Here is a 20,042-nt window from a genome sequence, read left to right on the forward strand (position 1 = left end):
GGGAGAGAAAACTAGGATTATATTATTACCAAAGAAAGAAAGATTGGAGGATATAAAGAATGATTGATCCTTATGTGTTAGTAAAGTAATAATTGCACATCTATACCTGATTTGACTTTAGTGTTTTGCAATTCCTGACTAAATGTACAGCAAGAGAAGATAATTTCCTTAAGAATTCCCTACATTATGAACCCAAGTCCCTGAAGGGCTATTCATATCCAAAATATGGACAACACCATTATAATGAATTATATCCTGCTAAGAGACCCAAAGCATAGAAATTCCCTCTAGATTTTGAGATCTTCTAGATGCTACTATTTGAGGATGATATTGAGCTAATAGCATTAAGAATGCTACACATCCTTCTCAATGAGATCCATAGTGACAATCCATCCAGGAAAAGAACCTGGTATGAAGTTGCCTGTTGAGCAATGACATGCAATGGAATAGGCTTGCTACTGAGCTGATCCTTGAGCTGGACCAAGCACTAAGTTGGAGGGAGACAATGAAATAATTTGCATCTATAAATCTGTGCATGTCTTTCAACAATCCCAATTATCCCTTGATACAAAAACACAGTTTTTTTTTACATTAATATTTTTCCAGTGTTGTCTATGAATCAAAGAATACTGCAATCTCCAAAGTATCAAAATTATGGAAAATCCAAAGAAAAATGGAAAGGTATCTGTAAGGAGTAGGTGGACTGTGGCATATTAGCAATGGTGAGCTGTAGCCCATATAATCCATTATATATATTATCCAGGAAATATTTGATTAAAAAAGAGATGGGCATTGATATAAAGAGACTGAAAAATAGAAAAATTGAAATGCTGTTCTGACACAAAGTGAAACAGGTGAGTAAGTGCAGTCTTGGTGGATCTATGAATGGGCATGCCAATTCTCAAAAGTAATTTGGATTTATGGGCAAAAAAAAAAAAAGGACTAGACAGAATATACCCTTTGAATAGTAAAAGAATTGGCAGAATCTCTCTAACATACTGGTTGGATCTTCCACATGAGATTTGAGGAGATCATTTACAAAAATCACAGAGATATGTGTAATTAAAAGGATTGTCTAAAACAATGAGATCATGGATTAATTAAAGTATAAGAATTATCAACAGTAGGGCAGTAAGGTGGTACAGAGGACAGAGCACTACACCTGGAGCTAGGAAGACTTGAATTCAAATCCTGCCTCAGACACTTACTAGCTGTGACTCTGAATAAGTTCCTCATTTTACAGAGGAGGTGAGGTAGACAGAGAATAATAACAGCACATACTTCCAAGGGTTGTTGCGACAATAGAATTAGATAGTATTTGTAAAGTACTTTGTGAACTTTAAACTACCATATAAATGCTATATTGATATTACCATTTTCTAGTAGCCTTTTGTATTAATCACATCAATCCCTAATTCCTGAGAATTTCGAATGCATTGGTCAAATAAAAGAGGCAAAGGAAAGAGGGAACAGAGAATGGTGTAAGGCATCTGTTTTCTTTTAAGGGACTTTCTCCTAGGTAGAGTGGGGAGAATATTATAAGAAAAGGAAATGAAGAGCAAGATAGAAGGAAAAATTCAGTGGTATCATACCTTAGGGAAGTGCTTTACTCAGTATCATGTAAATCTGCCCATTATTCTTTGGATTTATATTTTCATGATTTGTTGAGGTGAAATACTACTTATCTAATGAAACCAAAATGAACTTAAAAAGTTCATTTATACAGTTATAAGTTGAGTCTTAAAGTCTTTTAAGTGTCCAAAAGTGATCAAAAGTCTGGCTCCATTTGAGGTCCATTAAGAAGTAACCAGTTACTTGAAGAAATTGTGTTCTTCTTGTGTAGACATAACCTGTGATAACCTACAAAGGGCAGAGTGACATAATTGGATAGGAGTTAGTGAGCAGAAAGATTTCCTTACATTGCGTGGATAAGACATCAATCCATTAATCAAGGACAGATTTCAAAGTAGATTGTCTATTTGTCCAGGAGTGTTACTATGGCAGACATTCAAGCAAGTTGCAAAAGATTAGAGATTCCAAATCAGAAGAGATATGCTGGTCTCCATGTTTTCTGAGCTTTTGAATTACGAAGTTCCTTGTGGATATATCATTTTTTTCTATGCTTGGCACCTGAGAAGGCTGCTCTAATCTCTGGAGAGCGCAAGCAGTCTTTTCAAGTTAAGAAAAGGTTAATATCCTCAAACATAATAAAACATGCCAGAAAATTGCAATTATTTGAACATTTTATTCATTTTTACATATTCAGTTTTCTTGTTGTTAACATAGAATAGAATTCCATTGTAATACAACTTGCCTACTGTTTTTTGGATGTATTGTGTAGTAATTTATGTATGCTAAAGGACTGGCAAGAAGGAAATTGGCCTATCAGGGAGCCTGGTCAACTGAAAAGTGCACCTAGACTTGGCATCAAGAAACTAGAGTTTGAGAACTGGCCTTGCCATTTGCTGGTAGTATGGATTATTGTCGCAAACAATCTGAGTTTCAGTTTCCTCATGTGTAAAATAAAGCCAACCATAATTCCATCTAATTCATATTATTGTGAAGAAAATGCTTAGGAAACCATATGTTAAAATTCTATATATGAGGATGCTTGAATTGAAGAGCACATAATTGCATGGGGAGGAAATAAGTCCATGCTGTGAGTTATATGCGTACTTTCCTGGATAAACTTAAGGAACATTGAAAGGTATCTCTAACAATGATGATTGAATGAGACAAGCTTTTGGGTGCTTGATTTCAAGGAAAACTGAACACTACTACAAGCAGAGGCATTGAGTTAATGATACCGAAGTAAACGGAGAGATAGAATGCAGTATGATTGTGAAAATTTGGAACACCAATCCTTTGTGAGTGAGCCATAACTTAAAAGAATATGAATAGAATGGTGTTAGTGAGGTGGACGTTGGTATGTCTGGCCTGGGCATCATTCTTCCAGTGTGTATAGCCTTTTGTTCTTATTGTTATCTGCTTAAAACAATGTCAATTTTGGAGAAGGAATAACAAGACAGCTTGATCTGATCATATATATATATATGTTTGGCGTATTTATGAACTTATAGATACATCAGTGTGTAGTAAACAGAACCACAATTTTGCTTGCAATTGATATCAGTTTCAATAGCCTGACTGACAATAGACCTGAATGGGATCCATAATACCTTATAGTGCCATGTAAATGAGGATTGTAATTGTTATTAAATATTAGCTTATGTTCATCACTTCCATGTCAGAAGGTGGGTAACATGATTCATCTTAGGTCTTTTGGAATCTTGATTTGGTTTGTCTGCGCTTTTATCAGAGTTCCTAAGTCTTTAATGTTGCTTTTTTCTTTTTTTAAAAAAATACATTTTTAATGGAGCAGCAAAGTGGCACAGTACATAGAGCTCTGGCCTTGAAGTCTGGAGGACCTGAGCTCAAATCCAGCCTCAGACACTTGAAACTTACTACCTTTGTGACCCTGGGCAAGTCACTTAACCCTGATTGCCTCACCCCCCCAAAAAAATACATTTTTAAAATTAGAAATGGATTTTCTCTATCTCCCAATTCTTACTCTTTTTGGAAAAAAGAACATCACTTTGACAAATATGTATAGTAAAGCAAAATAAATTTTCTGATTGGCTATATTAAAAAAATATGTCTGATTCTTCACCTGAATCTATCATCTCTCTATCAGGTGGTAGATAGTTTGTTTGCCTTCTCAGAGGTCTTATGGAATCATGGTTGGTCACCATGTTGATCATAGTTCTTATAGCTTTCAAAGTTACTTGTCTTTATAATGTTATTGTTTTCACATCAGTTGTTCTCTTGGTTCTACTCATTCAATTCTTCATGAATATATAAAATTTTTCAAAACTGTTCCTTTTTATACTATTAATGACATAATAGAAATATAGTTTATTCTACTTACTTCACTCTGCATCAATTCATACAAGTCTTTCCATGTCTTTCTGAAATCACTTATTTCCTCATTTCTTACAGAATAATAGTATTCCATCAAATTCAAATACCACAGATTGTTTGGATGTTCACTAATTGATTGGTATATCTTTAGTTCTCAGTTTTTGCCACCTTTTAAAAAAAACTTGCTATAAATATTTTGCACATATGAAAAAATCTTTTCTCTTTCTTTGATCTATTTCACATATAGATCTAGCAGTGGTATAGCAGGCTCAAAAGGCACTCAGTGTTTAGTAATATTTTTGTGTATAATTGCAAATTTCATTCCAGGGTAGATGTTTCCATCTATAGGTCCACCAATAGTGCATTAATGTTCCTGTTATCCAATAATCCATCCAACATTTGTCATTTTACTTTTTTGCCATCTTTGCCAACTTGATGGGAGTGAAGTGGACTTTGGAATTGTTTTAATTTGATTTTCTCTAGTTATTTTTGATTCGGATCATTTTCACATGGCTATAGATAGCCCAGGTTTCTTTTCTTGAAAATTGTCTGTTCATATCCTTAGATTATTTATCATTTGGGGAATAGCTCCTTTTCTTACAAATTTGAGTTAGTTTCTTATATGTCTTAGGAATGAGACATTTATCAGAAAAATGTAATACAAAGATTCTTCCTAGCTGTTTAACTCTTAATCTTAACTTTATTGGAATTGTTTATGCAAAAAATGTTAATTTTTATAAAATCAAAATTGTCCATTTTATCTTCTTTAACTTCTAGTTAGTTCTAGAGGAACCTCTAGTTTCTCTCTAACCTCTAGTCTTAAAGTATCCTTTTATCTATAGATCTGATATAACATGCTTGTTTTTCTAATTTGTTTATGATGTGATCTATTATATCTAGGTCACACATTCCTTTGGAGTTTCTTTGTATACAGTGTGAGGTGTTACTCTAAATCTGATTTTTTCCAAACTGCTGTCCAGCTTTTCCAGCAGTTATTTTTAATAGTGATACCTTGTTCCAGTTGCTTTTGTCTTTGTGTTTATCAAACATTTTGCTACTACTTTTGTTCTTATATGCTTTAGTTAATCCATTCCAGTAATCAGTCTGTCTATTTTTTAACCAGTAGCAAGTTATTTGAGAATTATTACCTTGGGGAGCAGCTAGGTGGCACAGTGGATAGAGCACCAGCCCTGGAGTCAGGAGGACCTGAGTTCAAATGCTAACTCAGACACATAACACTTACTAGCTGTGTGACTCTAGGCAAGTCATTTATCTCCCAATTGCCTCACCAAAGAGAGAGAGAAAGAGAGAATTATTACTTTGTAGTATTGTTTGAGTTGTGACGCAGCTAGGCACCCTTCATTCTCATTTTTTCCCCATTATTTCCTTCTAGATCCCTGACTTTTTTATTCTTCTATGTGATTTATTTTGTTCTACAAAATAATCCTTTGGTGGTTTAATTCATATGGCATTGAACAAGTGAATAAAATTAAATAGTATTGCACTCTTATTATATTAATTGGTCTTAATTTTTTATCTGATTATTTTGGTCTTCCTTTATAGTATATCCCAAATTCTTAGTGTAGTTTTAAGGAACTAAAACAGTTTTTCCATAAATAGGGTTTTACAGTAGTATTTATATAGCTAGTTTGTATATGTTGATGGGTAGACACCCAAGTATTTTATACATTCTGTAGTTACTTTTAAATATGATTTTCCTATTTCCTTCTGCTTGGTTTTATTGATATTATATGGCTGTGGATTTGTTTTATGTCCTATAATTTTGCTGAAGTTATTGTTTCAATTAATTTTAGTTGATTCTCTAGGGTTCTTTCAGTCCTCCATGATATCATCTGTAAATATGTGAGTTTTTGTTTCTTCCTTACTTCTGTTTATTTCTTCAAATGTTATAGCCAGTATTTCTAGTATTGTCAAATAAAAGTAGTGACAATAAGTACCCTTGTTTAGCCTCTGATTTTACTAGAAAGGATTCTAGTTCATCCCTACAATATATATCACTAACTCTTTCTTTTAGCTATATACTATTTGCCATATTAAGGTAAGGTCAATTAATTCTCATAATTTCTAGTTTATCTCTGTTTTGCCTTTTTTTTTTTACAAAAATGGATATTGCATTGTGTCAATAGCTTTTTCTACCTCTATTAATAGGATCATGTTTTTTTGTTATTAATATGAGTAATTAAGCTTATAATTGTCCTAATATTAAATCAAACCTGTATTCCTGCTATAAATACAAACTGATAATAGAGTATAATCTAAAAAGGTGTTGGTTTAGCTTCTTTGCTAATACTTTATTTAAAAATTTTGCATCCATGTTTACAAGGCACAGAGACATACTTTTTTTTTTTAAGATAGATGGCCATTGCATGGATTCATTTTGCTTGACACTGCTTATTTGTTACAAGTTTTGTTTTGTTTTGTTTTTCTTTGTCTTTTTCTAGGTCTTTAATGGGGACAAGACTACCAAGGGAAAGAAAAGTTTACAATCACAATACTCCTTCTCCCCAAAAAGAGGACAATTGTAACATTTTAAATGTACAGAAGAGGACAGAATGATGCTATAATGAAGGACTAACATGCACAACAGTTTTGAAAGTAACATGTACTATATATATATATATATATATATATATATAGTTTTGTGTGTGTTGTTTTGTATGTATGTAAATTTTCTTTTTTGGTGCATAATTTCAGAATAGAAAAAAACACTTATTTGTTCTGTCTTCTAAAACTAATGAATTATTTCATTTTGTTTATAAACAGATTGCAAAGTTATACTGGAACCAGCTCTAACCACCTTGTGAAAACTAATTGTTAAATTTTCAGTCTGACCATTTATGCTTCAAAAATCAGCAAACACTACAAATCAAGGCTTAATTTATTGTTCTGTTGATGGTATTGGTTTAAAAAAGTAATGGAGAAAATATGAGTAATGAAGATTAAACTTAAAAGTATATCATGTGTACATTTCAGAGGCTAGTTGCTGAATATTTACCCATATATCCCTGAAGAGATGTATATGTATGTATGTATATGTATATATAAATGTATTTTATACATTGTATTTTTAGTTATATTTTTTATATATGCATGTGTATATATAATACATATATGTGTGTATATACATATATACATTATATTTATATATTTTATATGTATGTATATATTTTGCAGGGGCAATACAATTGACTAGGATCACATAGCTAGTATATGTCAAGTATCTGAGGACAGATTTGAACTCGGGTCCTCTTGACTCCAGGACAGGTGAGCTCTATCCACTGCACCACCTAACTGCTCCCCTCCCCTTTTTTTAAAGTAATTTATTTAGATTAAAAACATTTCTGACCTTATGGTAGATACTACATCAGAGAAAGCTCTGTACATCAATCCTAACCTTTACACAGAGAGGTCAGGCCAAATATCACTCTTTATCACAAGCCTGAGAACTAGGCCACTGCGAGCTGATGTTTGCAAACATTAGGATCCTTCTTGGGGGCAGCTAGGTGGCACAGTGGATAGAGCACCAGCCCTGAATTCAGAAAGACCTGAGTTCAAATCAGACACACAACACTTACTATCTGCATGACCCTGGGCAAGTCACTTAACCCCCAATTTCCAAAAAAAAAGGATCCTTCTTAGGTTGGCAAAGGTCAACTTAAAGGTGGTCTTTCATATAGTTTGCCTTGTGCCTGACTTTTTGTGTATAACTAAGTTTTAGAGTGACAAGCTAGATGCTGGGACTGAGATTGGTATCTATTTTTCCCAATGGCAAGTTTGTTTCTTTCCTCCTGATGCTTCCCCTTTTTATATTACACTTCCTTTCCTTATTCCTACTAGTATTTCACACCTCAACCCCAGCCTATGTTACTACATTATAAACAAAGGTCCTTTCATCACTGTGTTACTCCAACCAGAACCAAACACTGAGAACATGCCTCCTCTCTCAGTTCCCTCCCACTCTGAGCAAACTGTAGTTTCATGGAAACTAAGTCTATGAACAATAAGTATGACACTACTACCCAGCAACCTGGTTGGAGCTCTGATACGCCAGTATAGTATCTGCAGAACTGAAGTTTTGCTTACAGATAAAATATGGGCTTATCCACCACGATGGTAACTTTGATACCGGAATGTGTTTTCAGGTGGGCAATGAAATCTGCTGGCTGACTGTAGCTTTCTGAGCAATAGGGACAGTGGAAAAGGCCCTTTAAAAGCCATTGGATTCTCACGCTGAAATAAAGGAGGATCCCTCTTCTCCTTGCCTACTTGTCTATATAGCATTCCATCTCCCATTTTTATGCCTATGAACAGGCTGAACCCTGCCTAGAATTGATTCACTCTTCACCTACATCTTTTAGAATTACTTGCTTCCTTCAAAGCTAAGCTCAAGGGCAACCATCTCCAGGAAGCTTATGGAAACTCCTTCCCCCTTCCCATCTGGTTCTAGTTCTCTCTCTTTCCCTCAAATTACCTTGTATATATTTTAATTTAATTTTACAGGTGTATGATAGATTCCAGCTGCTCGAAGGCAGGGACTCTATTGTTTTGGCCTTTGAATCTTCAGTGACTATCACAGTGCCTGACACATAGTAAACACTTACTAAATATTTGTTGAATGAATTAAATGACTGTGTATACATATGTATGTATGCTTATTCCATAATCTCACAAATACACAAACTTCATATACTTGGCTTTTCCAGTATGGATTGTAATCTTGATTACTTTTAAATGGAGGTGAAACTTACTGAAGAGGTCCTGAGGTTGTGGGGGCTCTACAAAGTCAGCATAATGTCATCTGCAAACAGGAACATGTAGAGGACTGCCTCATTTATAGAGATTCACTCTCCCATATGAACTATATGTATGGCATCCTCCATGTTGCTGTTGATTACTCCCATTAGTCATGGCAGTTGGAAGTATAACCTTGGGTAATCAAACGCCATGATCATGGTGCACAATGCTGATCTATTAGAACACAATTCCCAACTGGGATTTGATGACCAAGGACAGTGGTACCCCAGTGGGGTAGGACAACTTACCACACTGCCAGTCAAAGAGACACCTTAACAAGGTACACTGAGGATATGAACATGTTTACCTCCTGAGCCTCATCAAATATTTGTTTTTACAAACTAGGTCTCCTGCACTACTAGGTTCTTTCCATCAAACACCCAAAACCAGAGGAAGCATTAATGACAAGCGAGAGGTTGTGACTTTCTGGCTTTTTTATTAGCGTGCCTAATTTTGGCATCCACTGAAGCCTGCTGTGACAGTTAAATGTAATATATTACATACCATAGACAATTATGGTTAAAATTAATATTATAAATTTATGGATTTGTTTTTCATGTGGATTTATCACTAATACAAAACAGTCAAAGATTGAGCGATATGCTGAGATTGTTGATGGGGAACTTACACCTCTCTCATTAGTTAAATTGATCACTTGGCAGGTTAGATATTGTATAGGTGCCCCTGTGGCTAGTACAGAGATATTTTCTCTCTCGTCTGTCATAGGCACTATGCCAATAAGAATGAATTCAAAAATACCTTTGAAATGGAAATTCTGTATACAACATGAGGAAATATGGGGCTTTTTGCCTTTTTTAGAAGTTAGCAGGTTCTCACATTTGTGTGAGTGTTGAAATAGTCCAAACATTTTCAAAGATCATCCCCAAATGTAATCCATATTCCCAACCATTAATTTTAGATCTATTAATGTTATTAGGAAAAATAAATGACATGATTAAGGTGGGGAATAAGTGTATGAAAAACAAAATCCTCTTTTTTGTGATGAAATTATACTTGACTAATCTTCTTAAGGTCCTACATCTTAGCTTAGAATTTGAACTTTAAATGAAAGGATTTCATATTTGCTATACTTTATACCTTTTTAAAGTACCAGCAGGAGAGGAATGGAAATTATGTACTTTTCTGAATCTTACATGCTCTTTTTCACTTTTACTAAAATATTAAAAGGTATCTCTGATCTCATGGATTTAGAAGTTTAATGAAGCAGATCACAATCTATGCATGCCTGTCATTTTGTGCTACTCTTGTTCATGTCTTCCCATAATTTCACTGCAAAAGGTCCATCCAATGTACTGTCAACATTCCTCTTGACATTGAGGGGATGCCAACAGTGCATTCAGTCTATCTGTCATCTCTTGCCCTTGCCATGTGATAAGACTGTTTTCCCTCCCTCTCATGTATCTCCTTAATGACATCTTTTATTCATGTTTTTCTTCAAAGTTCCTCATTGGTTTTGTGTTACAGCCTACTCATACCCACCATCAATCTTTTCACTGACCTCTTTGTCATACTCATTTTTAATTGTTTGGAGACATATTCCATGTCTTGTTGCCATAAAAAAACTGGTAGAATGTCATTATTAAAAAGCTTCACCTTTGTTTCCATGAGAAGCTTAGTGTCATTACAAGAGCTTTGTAATTTGCCAAAGGTAACCAAGCCTGTTCTCTTTCCTCATCTTGCTCAACTATGGGCTCAATTGCATGCCAGATAAACATACTGATGGACCAGCTCTATAAATCACCATTCCAAATGCATGTTGTAAACTGAACTCTTCATTCACTTAGTGATTATCATGTAGATGGTCAAGACAAACTATTTTGAGTGGGTACAGTTTTCTTCTTTCAGTGTTACATGTTTTATAAAATGAAGGCAAAGAGAACAAGTCAATCTTAAGATTGATTGGACTTCTCATAATACCAACCTTTTCTCAACATAATAGATTATGGATTAAGACTAAAAAAATTAAAAGGATGATTAGTAAATAAATAGAAAAAATATTACCTGAAAGAAATATCTTCTTCTCATACAGATGTCAGAAAGGCAGTTGGGAGAGGTGACAAGGGAACAGAATGCTCTGCAAATGACTTAACTTTGTCAATTATAGACACAACAGATTAATGAATTAATGCAGCATGTAAATGGATATTATACTTGAGTCTCCCCCAATGTGAAGAAAAACTGCTAAGGTAAAACAATGTAATATGTTCAGCAACCCCATGGATCTATATTTTTAACCAGAGTATTACCACATTCTTCATTCTTCATTCTCCCTGAATAACAGACTGCATCAATTTCTGATGAGGATGTTTCACAGGTCTGATGAAGTTCATAAATATTAGGGAAGATGAAGAAAATAAGTGTGAGCATTTTCAAGTGTGATATATCCTAATCTTACAGATGCCACCATATATTGAGAGGATTGCTTCTGACATGAAAAACAGCTCCTCTGACTTTCTAACCATTTTCTACAAATAAGTCAGAGAAAGTCAAAAGAATATTTGGTTCTATCTATAGTTGATATGCTTTTCTTAATTAAAACACTGCTTCCATCTTTGATCTCTTAAAATAAGGATGTCTTTTGAATTTATTTTATGCGTATGTGACAAAAAGCAAAGAAGATTGGAAAAGACAGAGATAGAGAGGCAGATAGAGACAGAGGCAGGAAATGATAGACAAAAGGAAAGAGAAAAAAAAACCCGAAAAACTGAAAGAGAGATCAGATACCATATTTTCTTCTTGTATTTGGTATTGGTATGGGGGGTGTGGTTTTGGGTTTTTTTTTTTTTTTTGGCTTGGCATATATAGGTTGTATATGCTACATGGTTCTGTCTAGATGTGGTTCATAGAAGAAAACATATTTTTTACCATTTCCTCTTCCCATCCTTCTCCAAAGAAGACTGATTCCTGCCAGGAGGGAAAGTAGGAGGTTTGGGCCAGATTTTGGCTGGCTACTCTGCTTGCCTTAGAGAGAAGGGGTTCCAGACTAGGAGTATAGCTATCTGCTCCTTTATATATCATTAATCTAGGGAAAGTGATTTTTAAGATTCAAACTATACTCCTGAGTGTTCTTCTTTAATGGGAAAGGAGAGTGCCAAGTTATTTACCGAGGCTTGATGCCTTTTCCATAAAATATCAATTCTGCAATGAGTACACATAACAAAGTACAAAGAAATTCATTCATCCAAATTGGTAGCAAAACAAGAATCAAATAAAGTATACATAGGAGAATAGCTGTCAGGCAATAAAGGACAAATGAGCTCTCCCATTGGGAGTGATATAACTCAGCTCAACTGAGAGAGAGGATCTCAGATCTCACCCAAGAAGAAATTCCCTGAAGTTTCTAGTGTAGCAAGTTGGGGATAGGGATATGACATATGTCTTTATATGTGTGTGTGTGTGTGTGTGTGTGTGTATCTCCATATATATTGGTTTCTTCTGAGAATCTTTCTCCCTTTATAGGGCTGAAAAGAGGTTAGAATTGCTCCTCTACTCTTTATCTTTTACCATCTCTTGCCCATCCCTCATTCAGGTGAGAAGCAATCTCCACTAATGAAGAGAGAGTCTAAATACTATTGACTCTCTGAGCTAAAATTCACAATATATTCACTAGTTATTTTTTTGCTTCTCAAATTCATTGCCACTAGCTGGCTTCTTCCATGCTGGACACTAAAAATTAATAACATTAATAAAAATAATAAATTATTTTAAAAAAATCTTTTCCTAGTCATTGGGAAAACAGTTACTGTGTTAATTCAGCAGAGGAAATAATTTTTTTCTCTTTGCTGAAACATGCATGATTTAACTCAAGTCAAATCAACAATAATTTATTATGGGTCTACTATGTGCCAAGTACTGTACTAAGCCCTGGGAATGTAAGAAAAAAGGATGAAAAAAAAAACCAGTACCTGCCCTCAAAATTTTTACAGTTTAATTGAGGAGATAACATACCAATAACTATGTAGAATTAAGTTATATACAAGATAAATTATAAATGAGGTACTAGCATTAAGGGGGGAATCAAGAAAAACTTATTTTGTCAGAATTTTAGCTGATAATTAAAGGAAATATATGAAGTTGAGGAAGTCAGGAGACAGAGATGAAAAAGAGAGTATTCCAGGCATGGGGAACAACTAGTGAAAATGCAGAGTTGGAATATAAAGAGTCTATCTGTATAAGGAAGGGGAAGGAGACCAGAGTCACTGGATCACAGAATATGTGGAGACAAGTAATATGGATCAAGACTGGAAAGGTAGAAAGAGGTCAGGGCATAAACGGCTCTAAATACCAAAGAGAATTTGATATTTGGTCCTAGAGGTAATAGGGAGCCAATTGAATTTACTGTGATAGGAGGTGACATGGTCAGACCAGTGCTTTAGTAAGATAACTTTGATAGGTGAGTGGAGGACAAAGAAGAGTGGAGAGATTTGAGGGCAGGATACCAAACAGGAGGATATTGCAATAGTTTAGGCATGAGGTGATGAGGGCATATATCATGATTATGGCAGGGTCAGAGAAGGGAAAGAAATGTATGCAAGAGATATTATGAAGGTAAAGTCAACAAGACTTAACAGGGTGGATGTGTTGGAAGTGTATGTGTGGGAGGCTGGCATGAGAGAGTTAGGAGTCAAGAAGGAAACCAAGTTTGGGACCCTGGGTGACTAGGAGGGTATTACTACTTTCGATAGTAATAAGAGACTTAGGAATAAGGAAGGATAGGAAGATAAATTCATATTTAGACATGTTGAATTTAAGATGCCTACTGGAATCCAATTCAAGATGACTTCCACTGCAAGATGAAGTAGCTTAGATTATAGTTATAGTTACATATAGTTCTATAACTATATATAGTTATAGAAGGTAGTGGTAAAATATAATGATATAAAATTGTTTCTGGAAGTTAAAAATGCTGTAATCATATATTTTAGTATTTATAATACATTATGATATATTTAAGCTATTTTCAGCAAAAACAAAGAGATTTTAACCATTTCAATACAAAATCCTTATCTCATGAGCTAGCTTTTAGGGCTTTCAAAATAGAAGATATGAAAATCATCTTTGTGCTTTTTTGGTATTTGCCTTTAGTTAAATGCTTTAATGATATTTGTTTAAAATGGTTTGTTTTTGGCTTGATATATATTGTGTTGAGGAAAAATAATTTGGAAAAGTTTGTTTGGAAGTAATACCAACTTGGAAAATAAGTGATGAGAATGAAGGTTGAAGAAAAAAAGTAATTCCCAGGTTCAGGACAGGATTGTCCTTTTACATTCAGGCAGAAATCTTGGGTAAGATTTCAGAGGCACAGGTGACGTAATTCTGGGTAAAAATATTTCCTACACAATTGCTGAAAGCCTTCACCTTGTCACTTTTCATTGAATTCTGTCAATAGGAAATATGATGAAGTAACAAGCATCCTCTTTTAAAAATATCAAAAGTACCAGTTCTTGCTGCAATATGCTAGAATCAATCTCTATGAACTGTGGTGAATTAAAGCCATCATAGTTTTGTTTATTTGTTTGTCTATTTCCCTCAATTTGGCTTGATTTTGCCCTAAGTGATGAAGCAAAACCAACCAGAATGGCTGGTCAGAGAACTACAAGTAGTGAAATAAGTTTTTTGTTTGTTTTATCTAGGAAACAGAGCTTTAATAATCTTTTTTCCACTCACATATTTCCTATCAGAAATCACCACCAGAAAGGGGATTTCCTTGAGGGAAACTGCTCATTGATCCATAGTTTCTGTCCCTCTACAACTGTTCTAATTCTTATTGGTATCACTGCAGTCAATTCCCAAAGAGAATTGGCATCTTTTTAATTACTTGTTTGAATAGAGACCCAACTTGGAAAGAGAATAGCCTTATTTTTAACAGGTTAGACTAATTCCCAAGAGAGAAATTGAAGATAAAGTATGCATATTTTCAAATAAAGTATAGAAAGCAAAGATTTAACGATAAGCATAACTTCAACTGTTTCTAAACTATGCTATTTTGTTCATTGAACTTGGTTCTTTAAAAACAAAGAAAAATTAACAAATGATCCTTAAAGACAATTTTTTTTGCTCATGTTTTTTTTTCCTGTATATAAGCAGTTTGAATTGCTTTTTTTTGGTATCAAACTGTTTCTAATCATAATTAAGGAATGTGTTAAAGCTGCCATCAATTATACTAATTGAATTTTAAAACTAATGGAAGTGACAGCTGAGCCATATAAAACATATATTTAGTTTAAAAATAAACAGAAACAAAATTAGGAGGAAATCTATAAAAAAATTAGCTTTGGAAAATGGAGTGGTTGAGAGCTAACAATGAAGTCAATACTAATTAAATTATCCAATCTTTAAGAAAAAAAATAAAAAATTTAGTTATAAAGTAAAAATTTTATTTTCCCTCCTAATTCCCTTATTATTTCATGTGTGTGTATATGTGTGTGTACGTACATGAATGTGATCTTGAGGTCGATGAGGGCAAAAATGTGTTTTTCTTAATTAATATCTATATCCATGAATTTAGCCAGTGTCATAAACATGATGAACAATAAGCAAATATGGAGAACAGTGATACTGCGCAATTCAATTAAATGAGCAACTATTAGGCACCTGCTATGTTCCAAATACTGTATTAATCTATAAGGATACAGGGGAAATAATTAAAACAGCCTGGCCTCAAGGAACTTATACTGAGAGGAAACAACATGTATATACATGTATATGCATACATATACACATATACATATATATACATGTGTTTATATCCAGCATATACACTATATAAAACTATAAAATGCAAGTAAATATACAAATACATGTACACATGCATGCATCTGTATAATACAAGAAATATACACATGCATATATGTGTGTTTACTTGTATTTTATACATATTAGATATATATATTGAATATATTTATAGAAATATGTACATATGCTTGGGTGTGTATATGTATGTATATATGTATATGGGGCAGTTAGGTAGTATAGGGTATAGGGTGGTATAGGTTAGGGATAGAGTCAGAATGACTCATCTTCATGAGTTCAAATATGGTCTCAGCCACTTACTAACTGTGTGATCTTGGGCAAATCACTTAACCCTGTTTGCCTCAGTTCCTCAACTATAAAGTGATCTGGGGAAGGAAATGGCAAACCATTCCAGTATCTTTGCCAAGAAACCCCAAAGGGGTTCACAAAAAGTACTACTGGAACAACTGAGCAACAACGTGAATGTATGTATATGTGTGTATTTATAATACATAGATACATATTTTCTCCTGGTGGGAGTGGTATCTGAACTTTCATTTGACCTAGCAAATTGAGTGCCCAGACTTCAGCTACTTCTCCTAAGCACACAAAGTTTAACTCTAAAGTAAAAGTTCTTAACAGGTTTATATCCCTTTGGCAGTCTGGTGAAGTCTATGGACTCTCTCAGAATAATGTTTTTAAATGCGATAAATAAGTGACATGAGATTGCAAAGGAAAACCATTATACTGAAACAGTTATTTTTAAAATGTTCAGGGACCCCAGATGAAGAACCTCTGGATGGCTGGACATGCTTTTACTACCATTACTCTTTAACCTGTATCCCATATATTTCCCCCACCAATAGTATCACTAGTTAATATTTCCTCAATATCAATCTGCAGTCTATGTCTCTTCAATATCCTTTAACCACATGATTAGAGCCACAACATCAGTTTAACTAACATCAATTAGTTTTTACAAGGGGATATTGAAGGCCCTCTTCCCTCTAAACCTCTGCGCCTGGAAAGAAAAGCCTTAAATTTAAGGGGGAAGCTACAAAGCATTTTTCCAATCAAGTTGATTTCTGGATATGGTAAAGCCATTTAATAAGTCTATATCTTGTTTAAAGGAACAGTATCTCAGCTTCTGGGTCAGTCCATTGCTGGGTAGGGCCAGGCATGTTTCTCACCAGAGCTGTTCTGGCTTCATGGGCTCAGATACTTAAGTTTTGGCAGACTCTGCCACGTATCTATGACAAAAAGTTATAGGACATCGATAACTCTTTTGACCTACAAATGCTCATATGATAGTTTTCTGCAGTACTCTTTCACTTGGTAAAAGGAAGAAGAAATATAAAATATGGAAGAAATAGCAGCAACATATGTTCAGAGTCACATGATGGTCTGGAAGGAGAGATAAGGGTCCTCTTCCCTGCCCCCCTTACAGGACCAAAACAATTCTTTTCTCCTCACTGGAAAGTCAAAAGAGAGAACAGACAAGTTCCTCTGCTGGAGCTGTTTGTACCTATACTGAATACTGCCTCAATAAATAGATGACTTCCCCTCATCACCCAGTAATCAGACAAGAAACAATTTCAGAATATCTAAATATACTTTGAAGTAGAGGTCATGTGTTTCATATTGAGATTAAACATGCCTAGAAAAAAGTTTACCAACCACCCAAGTCAGCTAACAGCAGGTCAATATCACTGCATAGGTTCAAAGTACTGAGTCCAATTTGATCAGTTATAGAACCACTTTAGTGTTGACTATTTTAAAATTTAATTAATATATATTTCACTATTTTTGTGTTCAATAGACATAGCAAAAATGTGTGGTCCTTTGAATATGACAGTGATTCTATTGGTTCAAAAACAGTCGGGTATGTTATTTGACTTGTTTTCCATTAGTTACTATTATTTAACAATCCATTAAATAATAGATTCCTATGATGCCATTTCATTCACTACCGGGATCCAGTGTAATCAAAGTACTGTGAGTTAGCTGATATTACAAAACAGCTGTCCTCAGTTGTGGTTTGGTGCATGACTGGGATCAATTTACTAGATTGAAACTAAGGCTATTTAAAGTTCAATCAATCAATCCATCAAAAAGCATTCATTAAATTCCCTACTTCCAACTTAGAAACTGTCTATATGCTAGGGACACTAAGGCAAAAGTGAAAGGTATTGTCCTCAAAGAAATTACATTTTAACATCCGACATACATTTAAAAGTGTTCAGTCATTTCAACTATGTCTAATTTGTGATCCCATTTGGGGTTTTCTTGACAAAGATACTGAAGTGGTTTATCATTCCCTTCCCCAGCTCATTTTACAGATGAGAAAACTGAGGTACATAGGATCAAGTGACTTGCCCAGGGTGATACAGCTGGTAAGTGTCTGAGGTCAGATTTGAACTCAGAAATATGAGTCTTTTTTGGCTCCAGGAGCAGCATTCTATCTACTGTGCTACCTAGTTGCCTGGCATGCATACACATTACACACACACACACATACACATGCATACATAAACATACAAATAATATATTAACTATATTGCATATAATTATAATATATGTGATCAAATAATGTAATAATTATAAAGCATTTTGCACAATGCCTAAAATATGGTAAATGGTTAATAAATTCTTGTTCCCTTTGCTCACTAAATAAGTATATACAAAACACATAAATGGTAACATAGGATGGCGTGGTAATGAGCAGTTGGGTAGATCAGAAAACTGAGTTCTGAAGGGAAAAACTTCTAAAATTCTGTGATTCTATGATGATAGGAAACTAACAGGGATACAGCTAATTAGCACCATGCCATAGCCAAATGGATTATGTAGTAATGCATTAAAGGAAAGTATCAGTTAAAGGTGGGAAAGTGAGTTATTTGACTTGTGACTCAAAAAAAATTGTAGTAACTTGTCGAATCTAACTTCAACTGTGCCATTGAGTCCATTGTGGCAGAGTGCATTTTGCCAAATTATTTCTAGTATTATAATGACATTTTGAAACAAGGGAGCATTATTAGGGCAAATAAATTGGCTTCAACATTTTAAACTCACACCACAAGTTCACATAATCAGCCTCAGGCACTGAAAAACTTAAAAGCTAGTCTGATAGTGTTTCTTACAAATATTCTTTGAATTTTATGACTTGTCTCCCACATGAGGCGTAATAGTTTCAATGTTCTAATTAGTACTTGTGTATATCGCTATTACTTTGTCTCTTTAATCACATTATTAAGACGGTTATGGAGATTCCTTATAGAATCACACTTTATAACAGTGTTTCTAATTTGAATATGTCCTTTTTTATGTTGTCTGAATCTGAAACATCATAAACTCTTTTTATGGGTCCTTTGATAGTAGTCACTTCCCTGCTTTATGCTTGATTAGAACATACAGTACTAAGTAATAAAGAAATTTCCTGAAGCTTTAGAGTTTTAGTGTTAGGGGAAAAAAAGCAACTAACTTCCTTTTCCTTTCTTTTCTGATGTTATAACAAGAAAATATAGTGTCTTTAACCCAATAACTATCTTAAAGTATAAACAAAAAGAATTCTTGAAAACTTGTATTATTACAATTAATTTATTTATTCATTTTTTTGCAGAAACAAAGTCACTTCTTGATAAACTTTTAAGCAATTAAGACTGTCTATATTGTGTAAATATCTTGTATTTGTGAGACAAAGCTGGTGGTTTTTGGAGGACAAAGAGAAAGAGGGAGGGGAGAGAGAGAGAGAGAGGAAGGAAGGAAGAAAGAAAAGAAAGAGAGAGAGAGAGAGAAAGAAAGAAAGAAAGAAAGAAAGAAAGAAAGAAAGAAAGAAAGAAAGAAAGAAAGAAAGAAAGAACGAAAGAAAGAAAGAAAGAAAGAAAGAAAGAAAGAAAGAAAGGAAAGAAAGAAAGAAAGAAAGAAAGAAAGGAAAGAAAGAAACAAATAAAGAAAGGAAAGAAAGAAACAAAGAAAAATAGAAAATGAAGGCTGTTAGTTTTTGAATTAAAGGTTCTAACAATGGATGCTCCTTGGAAAAAATTTGAAAAGTTACGTTTTTCTCAAATGGGAATTTAAGAACACTATGGCTATCTGGCTCTTGTGGACTATCTTTTGGAACTCTCAACTCAAAAAATGAGTGGGTTAATCTTCATGCTTCTGATACCTTAACCAACCTTTCTTGCTATCTTTTATTAGTTCAAAAATCCTGACTTCATCAGTGTATTTATTCACATTACTGATAAAGATAACAATGATATTATGGTAGATTCCCTTTTAAAGATTCTATGGGTAAAAAAATTAATTTAAAAATAATTTTTAAAAAGTCACCCAGCACTTAGCACTCTGGGGTTCTATCCAAATTTAGGTAGGCTATTCTTTGGACAGTAGACACACAACAATTTGCTGTTCTCATATCCAAAACCCTAACAGCCTCATCTAATGCCTCCTTGTGGTATGAAACTAACCTGAGGTTGGCTTCAAGAAGCACACTCGCTGGCAGATTTCACCAAGGTAAAAAGACTTTGAGTATGGGCTTGTTGACCTTTGCTGCC

This window comes from Vombatus ursinus, unplaced genomic scaffold (assembly GCF_900497805.2).
Source record: "Vombatus ursinus unplaced genomic scaffold, bare-nosed wombat genome assembly UNPS02014942.1, whole genome shotgun sequence".
Lineage (NCBI taxonomy): Eukaryota > Metazoa > Chordata > Mammalia > Diprotodontia > Vombatidae > Vombatus > Vombatus ursinus.